General features: G+C 30.4%; 1 protein-coding gene across 2 annotated transcripts in view; it reads left to right on the top strand.

The window, feature by feature from the left end:
* Positions 1-21,266, top strand: part of LOC146540942 (uncharacterized) — a 54,793-nt gene that overhangs the window by 20,108 nt on the left and 13,419 nt on the right. The gene's annotated exons all lie outside the window — the stretch shown is intronic.

Here is a 21,266-nt window from a genome sequence, read left to right as displayed (position 1 = left end):
TTTGTAATTTTTCAAGATGTAAACAATTATATATTATAGCGATATAAATAATAGTAATCAAAAACCCCACAGCAGAGTAGGCAGAGAAAACCTACTGTTAAGACCACCCTTTCCAAATAAAAGCGTAACTCAACGCTACACTTTGTCTCCCAGAGAAATGCGACAAACGATAAAATAATTATTATTTATACATATGTATATACATACATTAATTTTAATTGCTATTACGAATATTGATTTTAAATCAAATCATCAATAAATATTAATTATGTTACAAAACAGTCTGCTAACAGTTATTAAGCTGAAAATGTTCTCGTCTTACATAACGTTGTAATTGACAGTAATAGCAAGCGTGACGGTAAAAATATTGTAGTGAAAGAAAGTGAATAATATATGCATAATATCAGAAGTATGTAGGGGCAGAAGCGTGACAAGTCGTGGATTCGATTTCCACTCGAGGATATGAATGAAAGTCGGCAACGGAAGTGCCTTAGTCGTATTGAAGTGTCTTAAATCTAGGTTCCCAGATTCCCTTTTGCCTACCCTACTATAAGCGACATACAGTATAAATCTAAAAAATATACGGAAAAGGCAACTTTAAAATTGAAATTCTTGATAGTTTCCTTTTATGGAATAGGTATGAAAGGAAAAGGTGACTAAAATATTTATAAGCGTGCATACAATCCAAACCGCAAGACTAATCAGGGTGGAATTTGGCTCCAAATATTTGTTATGACGTTGACATCCTTTAATTTATAAATTGTTAAAGTATATGAAAAATACCTTGGGAATTACATTTTATGAAAGCTGGCTTAACCTCCAAATTAATATGTAAAAAACGTGTTAAACTATTATACTAATTATTATTTGTAAAAAAATATATGTAATTTAATACAACTAGAAACATATGAATCTGATTTATTTCTAAAACATAGAGTTTCAATAATAAATTTAAGTATCTTAATAGGGACAAAGTGTTTAAACACTAGATCCCTAGGTTCCACTTGCCTACACTGCTATGGTTAGGTTATAAAAAGTTTTATTATAATACAATACAATTTCAATACTTATTCAATTTAACTTTTCATTGTAATTCAATAGAAATGTAATATTAAAAATTATAAACAAAAGTCAGCAAGTCCATTGAATCATAACTGAACTAGAGTGAGATCTGTCCTAAGATAACGGTGTTTACAAAACTGTCAATCACCGGTTACAATGGAACAATAACTTTGTTGTAACACGTGTGTCTGACGAAGTATATACTTTCATATCTTCTTGGATTTGTTTTAATTATAAAAGATCACAATGCTTCGAGAATTCGATTAAAATTGGTTAACGGAGTATCTTAACACTAGGCCATTCAGCGCACGTAAAACTATTTTTTTTTAGCTTCGCTCTGTATTTCGCTCATAGCAGAGTAGGCAGAGAGAGCCTAGAAACTTGATGTTAAGACATTCCTTTTCCATTAATTCCTGTACTTACCGCGAAATTCTGAAGGCGTATATACGCAAGTATTGAGAAGCGTAACTTAAGAAAAATTAAAATATTAAATATTTCATTTCCTTAAGTGGGAGTCCAATCCACAACCTGTCGCTTTTACAATCGCACGCTTGTTCTCCTGCGCCATGACAAGCCTCAAAAAAAATAATGTAAATGAATCGAAAATTAAATATATATATCTAAATTTTAGTTTTATATAACCAAAAAAAAAGAAATCAGCTTCACGCTGTATCCCGCACATAGCAGGGTAAGCAGAGGGAACATAGTGTTAAGACACTCCATTTCCCAATTTCTGCCGAATCTAGAGGCATTACGTGTTGATTGGCAGAACTCAACGCCGCGCTTTGCCTCGACACCACAGCGAAGAAATGGAAATATAAACGTCAATAAATACCTTCCTAGAGTGGGCATCGAACCCACAACCATCGCGTTACAGTCACACCCTTGTGCCGCTGCGCCACTGCGGACGGTCTCATCCTAAAAATTAGTTATTAAGTAAATCTTACACCTGATTTGCAGCTTGATTTTTGTTTGGCCACAAAGTTTTTAGTACGCGTTGTGCATTTTCAATTGGTCACGGAGCCGCAAGGTCGTACGATACTTTACGTTTACTGGTTTACTCAGTGCTCACTTTTAATGTACTTGTTAGTCTACTATTGTATTATGTAGATGCTGGATATAGGTATATGTGTATGCTAAATAGAAGTGTATGTCTGTGGTATTTGAATTATAATTTCATTTCAAGTCTTATTTACATATTTTATTTACAAACATGCAAAAATAAAGTTTTTATTTCGTTCTCTGTTTTCTGCCGAATTCTGACGGCAATGCGTGTTGAGTGGCGGAACACAACACCTCGCTTTGCTCCCACACCAGAGCGAAGTCACCTCATAGCATCGATATATTAAAATTATTTAAATTTCATATTTTATATTAAAATCTATGGAAATTAAATGTAACATAAGAAGATGTGTTACACACGTGCAAAAGCCAGGCCTAAACGACTTTTATAAAATAACAGGTTTACAAACAAGTTTCACAAAGATAACTAAATTTAAAATTCTATTAACTCACGTACCTACTAATAATTCGACGATAAAGATATGTTGTGTATATAATTATAGAAATACAATAGAATTGCAAGAAAATTATGATGCCTTTAACCTCATCGCTTGAGTATTGTGAAAAATACATTTTTTTTTAAATTAAATGACAAGAATTGTCAAAAAATTAATTAATCGATACAAATAATAGTTATATATGAAAATATCGTGTTAATCAGATTTCGTGAAGCGATTATTCTTCGGCTATTCTATGATTAGTCACGAGATTATTATAAAGTGAAAGCTTGTATGTTTGTGTGTTTGTTACTTAATAACGCAAAAACGCACGACTAACTTAGATACTATTTGCAAATATTATTTTTATAGTCATAAATTTTACATATTTTATTTTGCGTCTATTTCCACCTCAAAGGCCGGCAACGCACCTGTAGCTCCTCTGGTGCTGCACGGGGACGTGGGCGGCGGTGATCACCATCAGGTGACCCGAACGCTCGTTTGCCTTGTCCTTTTACCATAAAAAAAAAAAGAAAATACTATTAATAAAATCCAAAAAAAAACCAAATCCAACTTTAACTCTATACAAATAAACTAATTGGTATTTTATTCTATAGATGGATATACCATTCGATTATTGCATTCTTATACCTATTTATTCGTTCCATTATAACATTCCATAAGAGGAACCTATAATTACGTGGCCATTTCTTCAATATTAGCATATTAATATTTTGATGCGTCATATCTCATAATACAACATTGGAAGGTACGAGTACACCATAAGAATTGTATGACATCATCGTCATCCATGGCAGGGGGATTCAAAGTTCAAACTGCAATTAATCTGTGATTTAATAGCTATTCAATATCTACATTGTATAGGGTAGGTAAAAATAAGTTTTTATTATAAGCATACGTGCATTAAAAAGTATATTTCTTTTAGCTTCCCGCTGTATCCCGCACATAGCAGGGTAGGCAGAGAGACATATTTAATTATATAAAGTGGGAATCGAATCCACAACCGTCACGTTTACAGTCGCACGTTTGCACGCTGCGCCACGACGCTCTCTATATTTAAGCGGCATAAAGAATCTTTACTAATATTATAGCAAGCTGATAATATTTATTATTAGATTAGCGTTTGTTTGCTCGTATCTCAGGAACTACTGCGTTCTGGTCTTACATTTTTTTTTGGATTGGTCTATTAATCGAGAAAGGTACATTTCGTTATTCGTTTTGACGTAACCGAACTGTTCCTGCGATCAGAGACGTCATACACAAGTCTTGGGCATTTCCATTTGGCTTGAGGATCGAAATCATAAAAGTTAGTAATAAATATATTGTATTTTATCAACTTATAAAGATTAGGCAGGGTTTTCACGTTTAGCCAAGCATATCTTAACTGCATCACTTATAAACTTCCATATAATTATATTATATAGATATTTTTAAATGCCATAGGGCATTAAGTATCTACTGACTAAAAGTCTTTTTATTTGTATAATTTTTGGTGTTCGTCAATAGGTGTGAAATGTCAAAGCTATATTTCATAATGAAAGGCTAATAAAAAAATGTCATGGCCGAAAAAATGAACCTTAATTTTTTATATATTACTGAGATGTTATAATATAGAAAGTATATTTTGATTTAAAAAGCTATTAATTAATATATAAATAACTTGTAGATTATGGGAATATATTATTATCATTACTTTCTATTATAGTACAAACTAAATTAACCGGACTAATTGTTGCACTTAGGCAGACGGAAAAACAAATAGCCGAATAGTCGGATGTAAGTTGGAACTATGTGGCCTGGATGAAGGTTCCCCTTCCCACATCCTTTTCACATGTCCCAAGTTAATTCGTCCCTTGTATGATGTCCTTCCTCATGTAGTTCCCCGCCCCCTTAATGTACAATGTTTGTTAATGTTTGTATTTTCTCCTTTGTGTAAGTTTTTATGTAAATATATTAAATATAATAATATTAAATTATAAGATAACAATTTTGTAAAATATTACTTAGTACTAACCCTTTACTATGTATATATTGTAATATTTGTATATATATAATATATATATATTTTTTTTTACTTATATGTGAAGGCAGTATTTTAGCTGGATCTCTTTTTAACGTGCATTCTCCTATTGCGTTATATTGTCTTTTTTACCGTACATTCTCCTTTGTGTGTTTTCCATTCAACGTGACACTGGCGAAGTGATTAGTGCTGAATTGGCACACTCGGAACGCCATAAATAAAGAGAAGAAGAAGAAGTTGGAACTAAATATTCCGTACATATTATTCTGCTTATTAAAAACGTTTGTTTTTTTCCATATACACCATGACGTAAATACATAATAAAAACCATAAGAATATTACAATTTACTTAGTAAATAAGTTATTTTATGTTCAGCCAGACATTGGCTTCTAACGGCTACGACCATTGTTTGAGGATGTGAGAAACGTGACCGCACGGCGAATGGCTCATGCCTCATATGTACGTCGTATAATTAATTCTTGTCATATTTTACATCAGAATAAGATGGTGAGCTGAAATGAGATTCAATTTATTTCAAGGTGTTATTTACAGGTTGATTTTTCAGTTTCACGCTCTATCCCGCATGTAGCAGGATAGGCAGAGTGATTCTCGTGTTACGAGGATACTCCGTTTCCCACTTTGCACTACGATTGGAAAATTAAGTAATGTCTCAAAAATTCTTCTCATATCTTTGGAGAGTTCCTATTGCCTACTCAGCTATATATCTGTATCCCACAGAGTAAAGCTTAAAAACTTTAAGCAACTTACAGCTTAAAACTCTAACTTAACAAACTTTAACTACACGGTTTCTTACAGCTTAGTATAAATTAATGTATTAAATTATCATATCGCAGTTATCTAGGAATTATATCTATAATCACAGAAAATATTTGAAATATTTATGAATGTTAAACGATAATAGTATTTATCTAACTGTGTTTAGAATTAAAGTGTATTGATTGTGTAACAGCTACCCACACCTGGCCAAACAGGTGACGGATTGGAAAAATATGCGTCTGCGCAACTATTAATAATTGGATTCATATAATTCTTTGCTTTATAAATATTCAATAATTATAGAACAAAATTTATTCATTCCTTTCTTTTTTTTCTAAGTTTAAGAAAAAGACCATTATAGCTTTTTCATAAACTTCGATTATCATGGTACAAATTTATGGGGGATTATTTCTTGACTTCTTTCGTGTTAGACGTGTGACACTGATGTTACGAAACCCTTAGAAATCCCATGTTTTTGTCCATATGGTGGATTCAAATTCCTTTTGGAATATTTTTAGTGTAATGATGTTGTGGGTTCGATTCCCTTTTGTCGTCATAACAAAACGCAACTCCAATACGCAATGTCTCAAAAATTAGTCGGAAAGTGGGGAGTGTCTTAAAATTACATTCTTTCTATTAGTAATTTTCATTTGCCCATTCTGTAAAACGTGTTAGACGCTACAAAATAAACGAATGAAAATGAAGTTACCAGCACCTCCGCTATTTACCATATTAACTGAATTATTCATATTCTTGACGGTATAACAGACTCGTGACTGTCGTAATGTTGGATTAACGGGAGCAAAATTCGATATATATTCGAATGCGATACCTCGCACGAATATATAGCATAGTATAGCACGAAAGCAATTTGCACACCCATCAACTTATGACTGGAGTTAGCGTTGCTTAACCTAAATAGTCAATCAAAAATGTTGGTACCATTGAACTGTGACCTTATATCCACCACTTTCATGATGTTGTAATGTTCTAGGGATTCTCCGTAGAAATATTTTAATATAAGACACAAAATACAAATGTCTCTTCGAAGACTTCTTAGTCTTCTTCAACTTCTTAGTTGAAGTTGAAACTAGATTTTTTTATAATACTAATTCTTTTTAGTTAACCTATTTTTTTCTTCCCTATACATAAATATTACAAACTGTCACCACTTTACATCTAAAAGTAACAATGAGAAATAGATGTATTTACCAGCTGCAGCTGTTATGTGTTTCTTACGGATTCCAATTCAATTTAAAAAAAAAAAAACGACTAATGTCAAAAATGGACCTGCAGAATAGAACAACAGGTAACGTACGTACTCTTCGTACCGAGTGATCTAGTGTTATGCGAAAAAATACTTATAAAATTTGTTAATTTTTTAAAATAACAGCGCAAAATGGAGGAAAAAAATATAAAATAATTGTTAGTTTTTTAAAATACAATAGAATAGCGCAAAATCTCATCAAGAACAATTTAATTTACTACTCGTACTACCCACGATTTGTCAATGTCTTGACTGTAATTAAACAATCGTAGAAATAGCTCTGTAACAATTGTTGATTGGATTTTGTAGGAAAAAAAAACTATTTACTGGTTTATTTTTTTAGGGTTCTGTATATCAAAAGACTAAAAAGGAAACAATTTAACGTCTGCTATGATTGTTTTTTCAAGAAAGCCTGGAAGTATCAAGTTGAAATTTCCTTTTAAAAACCCAGGTCAATTAAGTCTTTGGCATAAAAAATCAAAAACATTTACGTACGAAACCCGCGGTGCGCAAGTCTAACTCACATTTGACCGATTTTTTTATATATTTTTTTTAATGAACTAGAACAATTGAAGAAATGCGTCTATGCAGTCTAATATTTAACTAATAAGTATATGAGTAATTTATAATGATTAGTAATATCAATATCAGTTTCTAATAATTTAATAGAAGTTTTTGTAGAGTCAGAGACATAAAGCTATTAATTTTGACTTTCCTTTTCTTCCCCTCACATAATTAATATATGTACATTCATAGAAAAACTTTGTAGATATATCATTATAATAAATAAACAATAGTAAACTATCGAACTGTAAAAAATAGCACTATTAAATGAGAAATAATGAAAATTCATGCACATAGCGTGCTTGCAAAGAATAATACAATAATCTTGAATATTTTCCATTGACACTATTCACAGTGTAAGGAATGTTTTTTTTTATACATTTATAATACCTTTCATGTCTTTAATGTCTATAATATTTAAAATATTGTACTGGAGTTTGTTAATTTTACTAAATCTCTTATGTTAAAGAAGTATAAACTTATTTGATTTATTTTTTAAGCATTTTAGGTGGTCAATCAGACAATATTCTTATAAGAATTTTAAATATTTAATTATGCCGGGATTAATGCCATGAGGAAGCCTTTAATAAAAATTTTATAAAGCATAATTTTATGGCCTCAAAATCTAACCAAAATCATGTACAAACTTATGAATGAAAACACAATATTTTAAAAATTACAACTTAAAAATAATTAAATACTATCTCTAAAATGATTGAATTGTATCAAACCATTCACAGATAATTCCCCAAAAATAACAAAAATACATACATATTGAAATAAAAAATTAAACAAAATTTCTTTAGAAAATTCTCATAATTTTAGTTTAAAAAACCTGGTACAATTTTAAAACAATGGCTTAGATGATCTATGTATGTATTAGATTCACTTAGTCTACTTTTTACGATACACTGATATGCAAGATTTTTTTTTCGGTACAATTATGTTCAATTATTGTTATAGAAGATAAGTGCGGTGAATTTAAATGGTGTGAGCATGTATACTAGATAATATTCTTTGTTTTGTCAAAATATTATGTCTATAGATCTCATTTTTTCTTTTATATGTACTTTTGTATTTCTTCTTTTTTTCTGTGTGCAATAAAGTTTTTTTCTATTCTATTCTATTTCTATTTTATTATATTTATTTTAGTATAAAGTTGTTTACAATACAGAGAACTAATCAATAATTCAAGTTTCAATTACCACTTGGGGTATTTAATGATAGTATTATTATTATGTCAATCTCTTCGGCCAAAAAAACTCAATGTCTTTTGGAAAAAGTGGAGAACGGAGTGTCTTAGCATTAGATTCTCTGGATATTATAGAATAATTAAAAATACAATAAATCCATGAAGCATTCAACATTACAGCTAAACTGATGTTAGATAACACATGAATTACAATTTTCTTGATCAAGATAATATCAACAGTTTTTAATTAAAGACCAAACATGTTTGTTACAAAACTACATAGGTGTTAATTCGTACCTTTACCTTTACGCATTAAGGCAGAATGTTCTCATAGGATTCCCATATTTCCTTCAATTAGTCATATATACTATTTTGGTCAATGAAAATCAACACATTGGCATTTCTGACTGATCCCGCGGCTTCGCTCGCGTAGTCAAATGAGTATGATAATTTGAAGTCAGAACTCACAACCATAGCGTGCACTGTGCTATCGGATACTATTCACATTTAACAACATAACTACGATAATTATATAAAATTATTTAAATAAACATTTGTTAATATAAACAAACTAAAAATCACTTAAAACATACTCGTACGTAACTAACATAACTAGATAATTAGAAATTAATTCAATAAACTTCATTATATAACAATTTTTGCGTAAATTACACCTCGCGTTTAAAATTTCAAAGCGATGCGATAAAAACAGTTTTCTATACATAATCCATGTAATTAAAAGTCGATTGTTTGAGGCGAGGATAGTGTCAAGGTTGTCGGCCGTTGCGAATTGTTACAGCTACGGCCAGTTCGACTTCGTTAGCGTAATACTTGGCTTGTAAATAACTTAAATAAGTATTGTGGTAGATTAATCTTACCTTTGTAAAGAAATAGATATTCGAATCGGTAGTTGCCGATTTGAGTCCCGTTTAAGTTAAATATTTATGTTAGTAGTAGTTCTTTTTTTGTTTGACATGAATAAATTACGGCGTTGGATAACTATACGCATAGATAAATCTTTATAAAATTTTCAATTAAAAACTATACGGCAGGGTAGGCAGAGGGAACCTATGTTTAGACACTGTTACCGATTTTGCGCCGAATTTTTCAAGGCATTCCGTGTTGAGTGGCGGAACTCAGCGCCCGGCTTTTGCCTTGATGCCAGAGCGAAGAAATGAAAATATTAAGAAATAATAATTCATTCCCTCGAATGGGGACCGAACCCACAATCGTTACATTCGTATATTCAGATAGAATGACAACTAATATTTAAAGGTACATTCGAAATAATAAGAAAATCTTCACAATATATAACATCTATGTTATTCTCTCGATATTTCACAATATAAAATTTAAAAAAAAAACAGATCCATAGACAATATGACGTAAATACTAAAACTGAGTACTTAATTACTATAATTTATGCAATAGGTCTAATATATAAAAGTGAAGGAAATGTAACGAATGACCTAAATAGTTAATTTTTAGTACTCGTTAGTGGAAACGTAATTGCCAATTATTTCTTTTAATTACAACATACGTTATATTCACACTATTTCTTGAATGAGTGTGAATTGGACGCATAGGAAATTTGTTAATGGCGACATAAATACACGCTGACGCCGTCATAGCTCCGTGGTAGTGTGTGACTGGAAACTTGACGGTTTTGGATTCGTTTCCCATTCGGGAGAATGAATTATTTTTGCGATCCACAGAGTGAGAGTGCTGCCACTCAATACGAAGAGAGTTAAAATACTCCATTCATTCAAACACAATAGTAGGTTCCTTCTGCCTATCTTGCTATATAAGGGATACAGCGTATATTAAAAACATAATTAGATACTTCGTAATTAACTTCTTTAATTAACACATTTTTTTTAGTTTAAAATAGTATCAATTCTCTCTTCTATGTAAATTAGTTTAAAGTAAGAAGAGAAAAGTAGTAGCAAAGAAAAACAAATATATAAATAAGTATTATGATGATATATGATAATTGCAATTTCATGACTGGTGTCCAGATGACACTTCTTCACGATATTGTACGTGCTGTATTAGTAAGTAAATATGCCTAGAAAGTGATAGAAAGGTTTTAGATTCAGTTTTATTATTTTTTTATGAAAAAAACGATATGATTCTTGTAAATAATTCATTAAATTATCCATTTTTCGTTTTTTCAACCATCGAATATACAGTCAAACGCTGTCCCACTGTGACACAATATTTTTTTTAGTTTAAATTTATTATTTAAATGAACTAATTTTTTACATGTACTTACAAATAAGTCTTGAGTTTAATGTGTAATTAACTTTGGACTTGCTTAATTTATGCCAGTGTTATAAATATTTCTTAACTAATATCTTCATGTAATATTATTTTTATTTCTTTTTATTTATTTAATCTTGTCTATAATATAAAAAATAATAACTATTTATAACACTTTTAAAGCATAGTGTTGGACCATTAGCGAGTTCATGATAACTTAAATTATTTGTTTATTCCACTTTCACATCACGAGTGTAGCTAAATAGAAAACGTGACACATATTGTGTGGTGGCAAAGGCAATCTGAAGTTTGCCTTGACTATACAACTATAATATAGTCCATTCTTTTGTCATCATTTAAAATAAAAGAAATATGAAACATATTAGAAAGTAATAAAGACGATTGATAATGTATCTATGTATGATAAGAATAGAAACTATACACAACCAGACTTTCAATTATTTATAATATGTATATAAACTAATTCTATGCCTTCTTATAGTTTGCCTTAATTTTTCAAAAAAAAAACAGCATGTGCTGCTTGGAGATGTATTGAAACACTTCAAATCATAATACGAAAATTAATAGAAATTTAAAATAGTAGTAAAAAATATAGATTACGAATCCCGGTTAGCCAAGTGGTTCAAGTAGTTCTTGGTCAAACTACTTGTATTTAGTTAAGTCATTAAAACTGCTCTTGTATTGTACATAGCACTTAACTACAACGGTTAAGTAACTGTGTAATGCATAGAAAGTCCAGTTAACGATGCTGTAGTGGACCAATGTCCTGTTTGCTCTAGCATATAGAAAAAATATATTATTATTATTTATGACTATTATTTTTTATTAAGATAAAGAATTTATTATAAATAAATAGAATTATATAAACATTGTATAAATAATACAGTACAGATATAGCTAAAAATGATAATTAACGCAAGCAATTAATAAAATATAATAATAGTAATATTATGCAAAAATATAATTCTAACAAAAGGTTAAATATTATTGTTATATATTAAATTTTGAAAATAAACACACACTACACAGTCAATCACAAAAAAGGAAGCTACTGTAAGCTTAACTTGGCAGTTGGCATAACACTCCAAACCTTTGCCATTTAACAGCGGGTGAAGGTCAACAGATAATAAATTATTTTCTATACTATTACCTACATTCCTTGTCAAACAAGTAACAAGATGGCGTCGGCCGTGAGATATTATGTATACCGGTTATGATAGGTGAATGAGCACAATCGTTATTAAATTGTGAATATTTTATACCGCCTTAACCGAGTGCCTACCTTCGAGGGAGTCTACGCACGATTTTACGATCAAAAGTTGTTTTTTTTATATTCATTGTTTTATATTTTGTTTTGTAAACAGTTGATTTTTAATCATCTATTTAATTTATTAAAAAAATCCTGTGGACAGTTTGCGACAAGCATTTTCCTTGTCAGTATAATTATTTATTGGTCTCGTAACTATGGGCGTATCTTTTTAAGTCCATATATATTTCCTAAAGCCATATATTCCTACTTACTAGGGCTATATATCTTGCCTAAAGTCTAGATTAGCCTGACCAGGGATTAACATGGTTTAGTGACAATGTAGTACAAAAAAATAATAATACTACAGTTGTATGTTATTTGCTAATTAATTATTTTTCAAATTTTAAAATAAAAAAGAAAAGCTTTTTTTATTTTAGCTTTGAACGTCAGTTCAAAAAAATCATATTATTTTCTGTATAAGTTTTTATCTTAATTTAATTTTATATTATTGTAAATCTGTAGTTGGCGTCATATTATTCTAAATTAAAATATTTTCCTTATTTTTTTATTATTAATAATATAAATACAACAGTAAAGTCAGTTACTATATGAATTACAAAAACATTTAATATAATCACGAAATAATTAATTAAGTACGTCTTGAAAGGATGGATGGCGTGAAGGCCATTTATTCCGGGACATAATAAAATACAATAATATTATTTTAAAAATATTTTATATCCGTTTAACAGTTTATTTTTATATTTTTTTATAGTCATTGCTAATTTACTGTTAATAATTATTAAAATTAAAGTATAAGGTCAAACAAGAAATTCGCCATTGAACGCGATCGTGTTATATTTATTGTTTTATTCTCTATCCATATCGAAAAATCCAATTTATTTTATTTTTTTAAGTTTCACGCTGCATCCACTACATAGCAATATAGGCAGAAGGAACCTGGGAACCTAGTGTTATGACACTCCGTTCCCATTAAGACATTTCCGTTCCCCACTTTCCTCTGAATTCTGGAGATATTGCGTGTTGAGTGGCGGAACTCAACGCTGCGACTTATCAGAGCAAGGAAATTAAAATACATATTATTTTTTTCATTTCATCGAGGGCAAATCGAACCCATAGACTGCTGCACGCTTGTGCCCATGGGCCACGACTAGTCTTATTATTTATTTTAATTTTGAATTCTTCAGTAGAAGAGAATTAAAAAATCTTTCTTTTTATCTATTAGTAACAACTTAACATAAACTAATTAGAATTAAAAGTCATCTTACACACAGTTATCTTTATATTAACCTATTATTGTACAAACAAAAGAAAAACAAAAAAAAAAGGTCTAATAATGCAAATAAAGTAATATAATCCATTAATACGATTGTTAATCTTATTAGTAAAAGTATTAACTGTTAATCTAGTTAAATCGCGTTAAACGTTGCTTACTTTGCTAAATACTGTTTACCTACTTCGTATAGAAGTACATATACATGTAGATATGTATTGCGTTCTACCCACTATAAAGCTATTGTATCTGATAGTCCATACCTACCTGAGGGTATTTTTTTTTTTAAATATCAACTTTCACACTCACTCTGCCACTCCAACACCAGGAGATTTTGTTAAAATTATTATATTATTACAATATTGTAATAAAATAAAATTGCATTAATAATTTAATTTTTGAATTTAATTTATAAAGTTTGGATGAACTCGTTAATCTTAAGAACTACTTTTTCATATAGATTTTTTTGTGTTGGCAATAGCCTTCTTCCATAAATATATATTGGCTATATTACATCACGTTTAACGTTTTGATATAACCCACGGTTGTAAATCAATTTTAATGCAACAAGGTGTACGCAAAATTGAAACAAATATCGCACATTAATTGAACCATAGTGGCGCAGTAGCACAGCGGCCGGTCTCATGGTTGTGGGTTCGAGTTCCACTTGAAGGAATGATGACAATGTCTCGAATATTGGTTAACGGAATGAATTAAGACTTGATTTTCTCTTGCTACCCTGTTAAATGCATGAAGCTAAAAACTACATTCATTCAATTACCATTTATCAGCCGATGCCGATGATGCTAGCAAATCAAACTGCCAGAAAAATAATTAAAATTATAGCTGTCATACTATAATATTTTTCACTATATCTTAATTAATATAAAATTTAAATTTATTATACGTCGCATATGTATAAAAAGTATGTGAAATTACATTTTAGGCTTTAGTATACGCCTACTCGGTCGTTGACTCTGAAAAACAGTTAAGGGCAAGACATTCCATACATTTTTTTGATTAGAAAAAAATATATGAATGCCGTTAAAATGATAAAGTGTTGACATTTTAATTTGATGAAACTGTATTTTATATTTTTTTATTATGTTTGGGAAATTGAATTTGCTTTTTTCGATTTAACAAAAAAGTCAAATGTGATATTTAATATAGTAAGATTTTAATATATTAAAATTCTGTGGCTATACTCATTTTTAAATAAAATTATTACAACGCGATTAAGTGCGAAAATTCAAAAATAATTTCTAGAAAGCCTAACTTGTAATAATTCGAACACTTTTCTGTAATCTTAGATTGCAGGTAGATTAACACATATAGATAGTTAAATTTAAATAATGGTATTACTATGTAATACATACTTTAGATTTATTTTAAACGATGAGCCTCTTTTATTGTAACGCATAATATGAATTTAGAAGTAAACATAATATTTATTGTTAAAATTGGGGGGGGGGCATGTAAAGTTAGGGATGGAGGGCACAAATATGAAGAGGTTGACGACAGTGAAAGAGGCGAAAGAGGTATGCAGAGACGTAGCGTTTGGCGCACCGTTATCTCTAGCTAGACCTCTAAAGCGTAAAGCAAAAAAAATTAAAATTTAAGCTTTATTTCTAAAGAGGACACTCCTTAACAGCATTCAGTACAACTACATCTACATGAATGGCAACATGGCGGTGTGTTTATTTGCAAATTAGTTCGACATTTAAAGCGTCTAGATTGCAATTTGTATTAAATGCATTGGAAATACGACGCCATTTTTTTTTCGATTTATATATAAAATATTAATAGAATCCTTTTTGTACGTCGATTATAAGGAATTAATATAATTGCTATCTTATAAATATATGTCTATATGTTTTTGAAATGTTTTTGGAATTCGAGCTAAAGATTTAGGATCAAATCCACATTCAAATGGTGAACATTTTTCTCGGTCTAGAAATGATTTTGTTGAGATTAATAATGAAAAAAATATACTAAATATATTATATAAATAATTAATTTCCTCATCAATAAATTGAAATATAAAGAATCAAACTACATCAACAAAATGTCAATATCATGCCGCTGCTTCAAATCCGAAATGATGAGTTCTTGAGAAGTGAAAATTAATATGACGAATAAAACATGTTAAAAATGTGTGCCTTACAAGGTAAAATAAAAAAGATACACATACTTACATACTTATTTAATTTCACGATCACTCGTATTTAGGCGTATTCAGGCATATTTATAAACCGCTCTTAAGTCTGAGATCGATCTTGAGATGTCATTTTCTTTCATCAAACCATATTTATTGACCGCAGAAAAAAACATTATTAGTCAAGTTAACTTTAATTAAATTTTGTAAACTACATACATTTTCTTTTCATATATAAAATATAAAGTAAAGATTTCTTAAGGCTTACATAAAAACATATAGATAAATAATAAAGCTTGTACAAATTGATTTTGATTATTTCACTAAACGTCGAATTGAATACAATGACAAAGCATTAATTGTAATTAATTTAATTCAGAATATTTCTTTAAATCATCAGTTATGTTCAATGAGATGGATTTAGATTCACATTTTATTGATAAAGTATCCATAGGACCGGGTTAATGTCCGTTAAATGCTAATTGACATATCTGAGAGCGGCTTCACGTCTATAATTGTGGAACAATGATTACTATGATTAAAACTACGCCAAATAAGTACAAGAGTATTTATTTTACATAGTTGCTAATAAATGAGACGATGGGTTCTTTTTCCATTGTAATAAATTATTTTCATTTCGTCTCTCCGGGAACAACACAAAACGCGGCGTTGAGTTCCACCATGCCACTTACAATGTCTCGAAAATTGGAAAATTGGGGAAAAAGAGTGTCTTAACTCTAACATTAAGTTTTTTCAGCATATTATGCTATATACAGGAAACACCATGAAACTAAAAAAAAGTCGAAACTTTTAATTTTAAAGAAACAAATGAATAACAGACTATTAATTAGTGAGATAAATAGAAGATAATGCAGACAATTATATGTTAAGTTTATCCAACAAAGTGTTATAATAACCACAGTTTTCTAAATGCCTTGCTTGTCGCATAAATTCACACGTCGATGTAGTCTAGGAGGCATTTTAATTAATGAATTAATTAAATTAGTTATACTATATTTACTTTCCTTTACATAAAATTTCTGGTGGCTGGTTTTTTTACTGCTTTTTAACCTAGTCAGTCTGCTCTCCATTTCCGCCCAATATTTGTCACATTGCATGTTGAATGGCGTAACTCAACTCTTCACTTTCTTTACCAGGGTAGGGAAATGAAAATAATTTAAATATCTCTGAAGCAGATATAGAATGAGGAGGTCGTCGTCGTCGAGGGCGAGGTGTGCCACGTCGGGCTCAAAGTCTACTTTAAGATTTGAACTCAGTATGTTTTTGTGAGTGTGTGTATAGTAGCTTTCTAAATCGCTTTAAGCACCTAATGTTATAGCATAATTATTGAGATATTGTGTCCTAAGTAAGGCACTTTGTCCAAAACTGAAGTAACAAATGATGAATCGTTCGCTCCCTAGACTACTTTAACTGTTGCTTTCGATAGAGATCGGATACAAGTGGGCCACTTTCACGACAGAGTTTTTCTCTTGTTAACCTTCAACGTTTCTATTCATATTATTTTCCTAACCACTTGTAAAGTAATTATGTGTATGAAATAACCATTCATTATCTAAGTCCATTAAGTTTTTGCCAGCTTCTTTGCTTCTTACATCATAATTTAGGTCATGCATTGCCAAAATTGACAAGTTTCGTAATTTTTTGATATAAAATGGTAAATTCTGCTATGCTTAAATGATTTTAGTAACTCCTATACTTTATTATGTTAAAAATAACTCAACTTTAAAAAGTATATAAGCTTAAAAACCTGTTTTCGTTTCGTATCATTATAACGTTCGTGCTAAAGGCTATAGATTCAATTAAAGCCTGAGGCAAAAATAAAATATTTTGTAATGTGGTTTACAAACAAAAACAAATTGCATATATACTCATATGAATATAAATAATATTAATAATTTTACTGAATAATAATGAAAATTATATGAAATTGTGACATAGTGAAACAGTGTTTGACTGTAGTGTGGGTTCAATCCACATTTGGGGGAATATAATTACTTCTATTTTTACGCTTTGTTAAGGGAAACTGCGGCGTTTAGTTCCTCCATTCAACACGTTATATCTCGAATTCGAAAACCTCAACAATTTCTTTACCCATTGTACAAATCTAGTACAAACTAGAAATAAAGCTCAATCTAAAAAGTTTCTAACAATAGACACGAATTACAAAACATACGTATTACATTAATTACACTGACGTTAAATTAACTAGCTTAGTCAATAGCGTTTGATTCGTGTGAATGAGGCCTTATGTTTTCACTGAGTGAAAACTAGGCTTTGGCTGTGTTACTAAAATATTTTTATTTTTAAGGAAATAATGACTTTATTCTAATTCTTTAAACAAAGAGTAACAAACATAATTTTAGTAAACTTTTTTGGGTTGGATTCCTACTCGAGGAAAAAATAAATATTTTAATTTCCCCGCTCTGATAACGAGGAAAGCGCAATGTAGAGATCCGCCACTCAACACGAAATGCCTCCAGAATGCGACGTATAGTGAAGGTGATTTAATTTTTTAATTTATTATGCTTCCTTAAACTCTATAAATACAAAGAAAAAAGGAGGAAAACTATTGTCATTTCACTATTGTACTTATTTTAATATTAAAAGCACTGTCCATTCCTCTATCCATCCATACCTATATTATAAATTCGAAAGTAACTCTGTCTGTCTGTCTATCTGTCTGTCTGTCTGTCTGTCTGTCTTTTACGCAATCAGGGCCAAACCGCTAATTTAATTGTGATAAAATACTCATATAGAGATACTTGAGGGTCCCGGGATGAACATAGGATACTTTTTTTTTCTCATTTTGGTAATATTTTCGATATATAACAATATATTAAAATAATTAATTTGACAAGCAATTTATTCCGCCATGTTAATAACAATCGTCGCTACGCGTTGCTAAGCAACGGCTTGCAAAGTTTGTTGTTTTAAGAAAACGTCACTCAAAGTGAGTTTGCTTAATGCATACATGGCGCGCGCCGATATAGATTTGTATACATTAACAAAAATTAGATGATTTCTATAATTTGATGTTCATCCTTATGAAAATAAATATAATAGTCACTTTTAGCATTTCATCTAGATGGAAATTATAGTTTACTGTATAACATTCTAATAAATAAGATGTCACTGATTCCAAATGACTTAGCCTACGAGTGGTATAGTATGACCGACGCGAACAGGCAGATGACTTTGATGATTTTGTAAATTTTTATATATTTTCGAATTACTATTATTTTTTTTGTAATTATTTGCCGCTTATAATTAATTTATCTCAGTTCGGTTATCTATACCGATGTTATACACTTAAAATATCGTAATTTTAGTCATTTGGGATTTTATTTAATATTGTTCGCAAAAATTAATCTTCTATATATATAAAAGGACTTGTCCTCACTGACTGAGGTAAGACGCACGCACAGCTGTAACCGCTGTGCGTAGAAATGTGAAATTTGGACAAATGTTTACTTTCGTAATCTGGACATCCACTAAGAAGGGATTTTGAAAAATTTTTACTCTAAAGGGGTGAAATAGGGGTTCAAAATTTGTATGGAAAAAAATTTAAATCGGCACCGATTTTTATAAAATTTGAAATTTAGATTTTTGAAAGTATTTAATTGAACATGTGTTTCATGGTTTTCTAGAATTCGCCCCCTAAGGGTGCAAATAAGGGGTTGAAAGTTTGTATGGAAAAATCTTTAAATCGCCACCGATTTTTATAAAATTTGAAATTTAGACTCTTAAAAATATTTCATTGAACACATGTTTCATGGGTTATTAGAATTCACTCCTAAATACGCAAGCGAAGCTGCGCGCGTCCGCTAGTAATCTATATATATAAAAGGACTTGTCCTCACTGACTGAGGTAAGACGCACGCACAGCCGCAACCGCTGATGGTAGAAACGTGAAATTTGGACAGATGTTTACTTTCGTATTCTGGACATCCACTAAGAAGGGATTTTGAAAAATTTTAACTCTAAAGGGGTGAAATAGGGGTTCAAAATTTGTATGGAAAAAAATTTAAATCGGCACCGATTTTTATAAAATTTGAAATTTAGATTTTTGAAAGTATTTAATTGAATACGTATTTCATCGTTTTCTAGAATTCTTCCCCTAAGGGTGCAAATAAGGGGTTGAAAGTTTGTATGGAAAAATTCTTAAATCGCCACCGATTTTTATAAAATTTGATATTTAGACTCTTAAAAATATTTAATTGAACATGTGTTTCATGGTTTTCTAGAATTCACCCCCTAAGGGTGCAAATAAGGGGTTGAAAGTTTGTATGGAAAAATCTTTGAATCGCAACTGATTTTTATAAAATTTGAAATTTAGACTCTTAAAAATATTTCATTGAACACATGTTTCGTGGATTGTTAGAATTCACTCCTAAATACGCAAGCGAAGCTGCGCGCGTCCGCTAGTTATTTAATATAGAAAAATGTTTAGTACGCGCGCACGGCAAATTTTAGGTACTTTTTCTAATATTAAGAATTTCCTTTAGTTACTTTTACTTCTTTTGTTTGTTCATTTCGGTTACTCAGATATTTTTTCTAATAATAAATCTCCACTTATTATTATTTTTTAACTTATTTTAATTATTTAGGCTTATACTTTCGCGGGCGTAGCCGCGTCCGGGCCCACTAGTTATTTCATAAATTTAAAAAAAACAATCTTTTATATAACCCCAAGAAAAATCTAAAATAAATACACAACATTTCATTGTCTATTATTTAATTGAACAAATAATTATAGTGTTTTTTAAATTGATTGGTAAAGTAAAACATACGATCAAACGGCTTTCACTAAATTATTACTCTATAAGACTTTGTTCTACCGGAAGATATACTGCATAGCTCTTTTTATTGCATATTTTTTTTCTATACAAAAGATAATAGAATCTTTTTAAAATAATTGTAGAGAAATATGTATGGTGTAGTTTTTATTGATTTGTATGGTCATTGTGGCACAGTGGGACGTCTGACTGTAAACGGAACAGTTGTAGCTTCGATTTTCACTCGGGATTATAATTTGCGTAAGACTTGGCGTTGAGTTACACCACTCAACAAGTAATGCCTCTAGAATTCGGGGGGGATGAAGTCTCAATAAATTCCTTCTGCCTATCCTGCTGTGTGCGGGATACAGCGTGAAGCTAATTTAATTTTAATTTTTGTTACATTTAGTATTACCAAACTATTTATACTATAACCTATTGGTGAATGTTGTATGAAAAGATTTAAATATGACAAATGAGTTAAATCATTGCTATACTCGTATATGGGTGTTCAGTACAAAACTCGCTTTACATCGCAATGAAGGAAGTCACTTTCGATTTCTAACGCAGTTATCCAAATATCTTGCACGGTAGATTAAATATAAATTATTTGGACTTTTTTATTTCAATTTTCCGCGGTATATTTATGTAAGGTTTACCGTACAAAACGAAATAGTGCCAAATCACTTTGTTTTTTGTTATTGTTTTCTTCTTTTTTATACATAGCTGGAGTCATTGCGGTGTTTTCATGCTAAAAATATATAATTTGGTCAACGTAGCCAATAAGTATAGATCTTATTTAATTCCAGCAGTTTTGGCATAGATGGTTATAATCAGAATTTCGCTTCACGTTTCCTACAGATCAACTGTTAAGACACTCTGTTCGCAACATTGCTTATTGAGTGATGCAACTCAACCTATCGTATCGAGGAAAGCTCGGGGTTGAATTCCATTACTCAATTACTCACGTTTCCAGAATTCGGCGAAAAGTGGGGAACGGAATATCTTAATACTAGGATCCCAGGTTCCCTCTGCCTACCCTATTATGTACAGGATACAGTATGAAACTACAAAAACTTTATATTA

Source organism: Heliconius melpomene, chromosome 1 (assembly GCF_056956725.1).
Source record: "Heliconius melpomene rosina isolate 202511_hmr_F chromosome 1, ASM5695672v1, whole genome shotgun sequence".
Taxonomy (NCBI): domain Eukaryota; kingdom Metazoa; phylum Arthropoda; class Insecta; order Lepidoptera; family Nymphalidae; genus Heliconius; species Heliconius melpomene.
The sequence above is the reverse complement of the archived record's forward strand: the minus strand, read 5'-3'. Positions and strand labels throughout refer to the sequence as shown.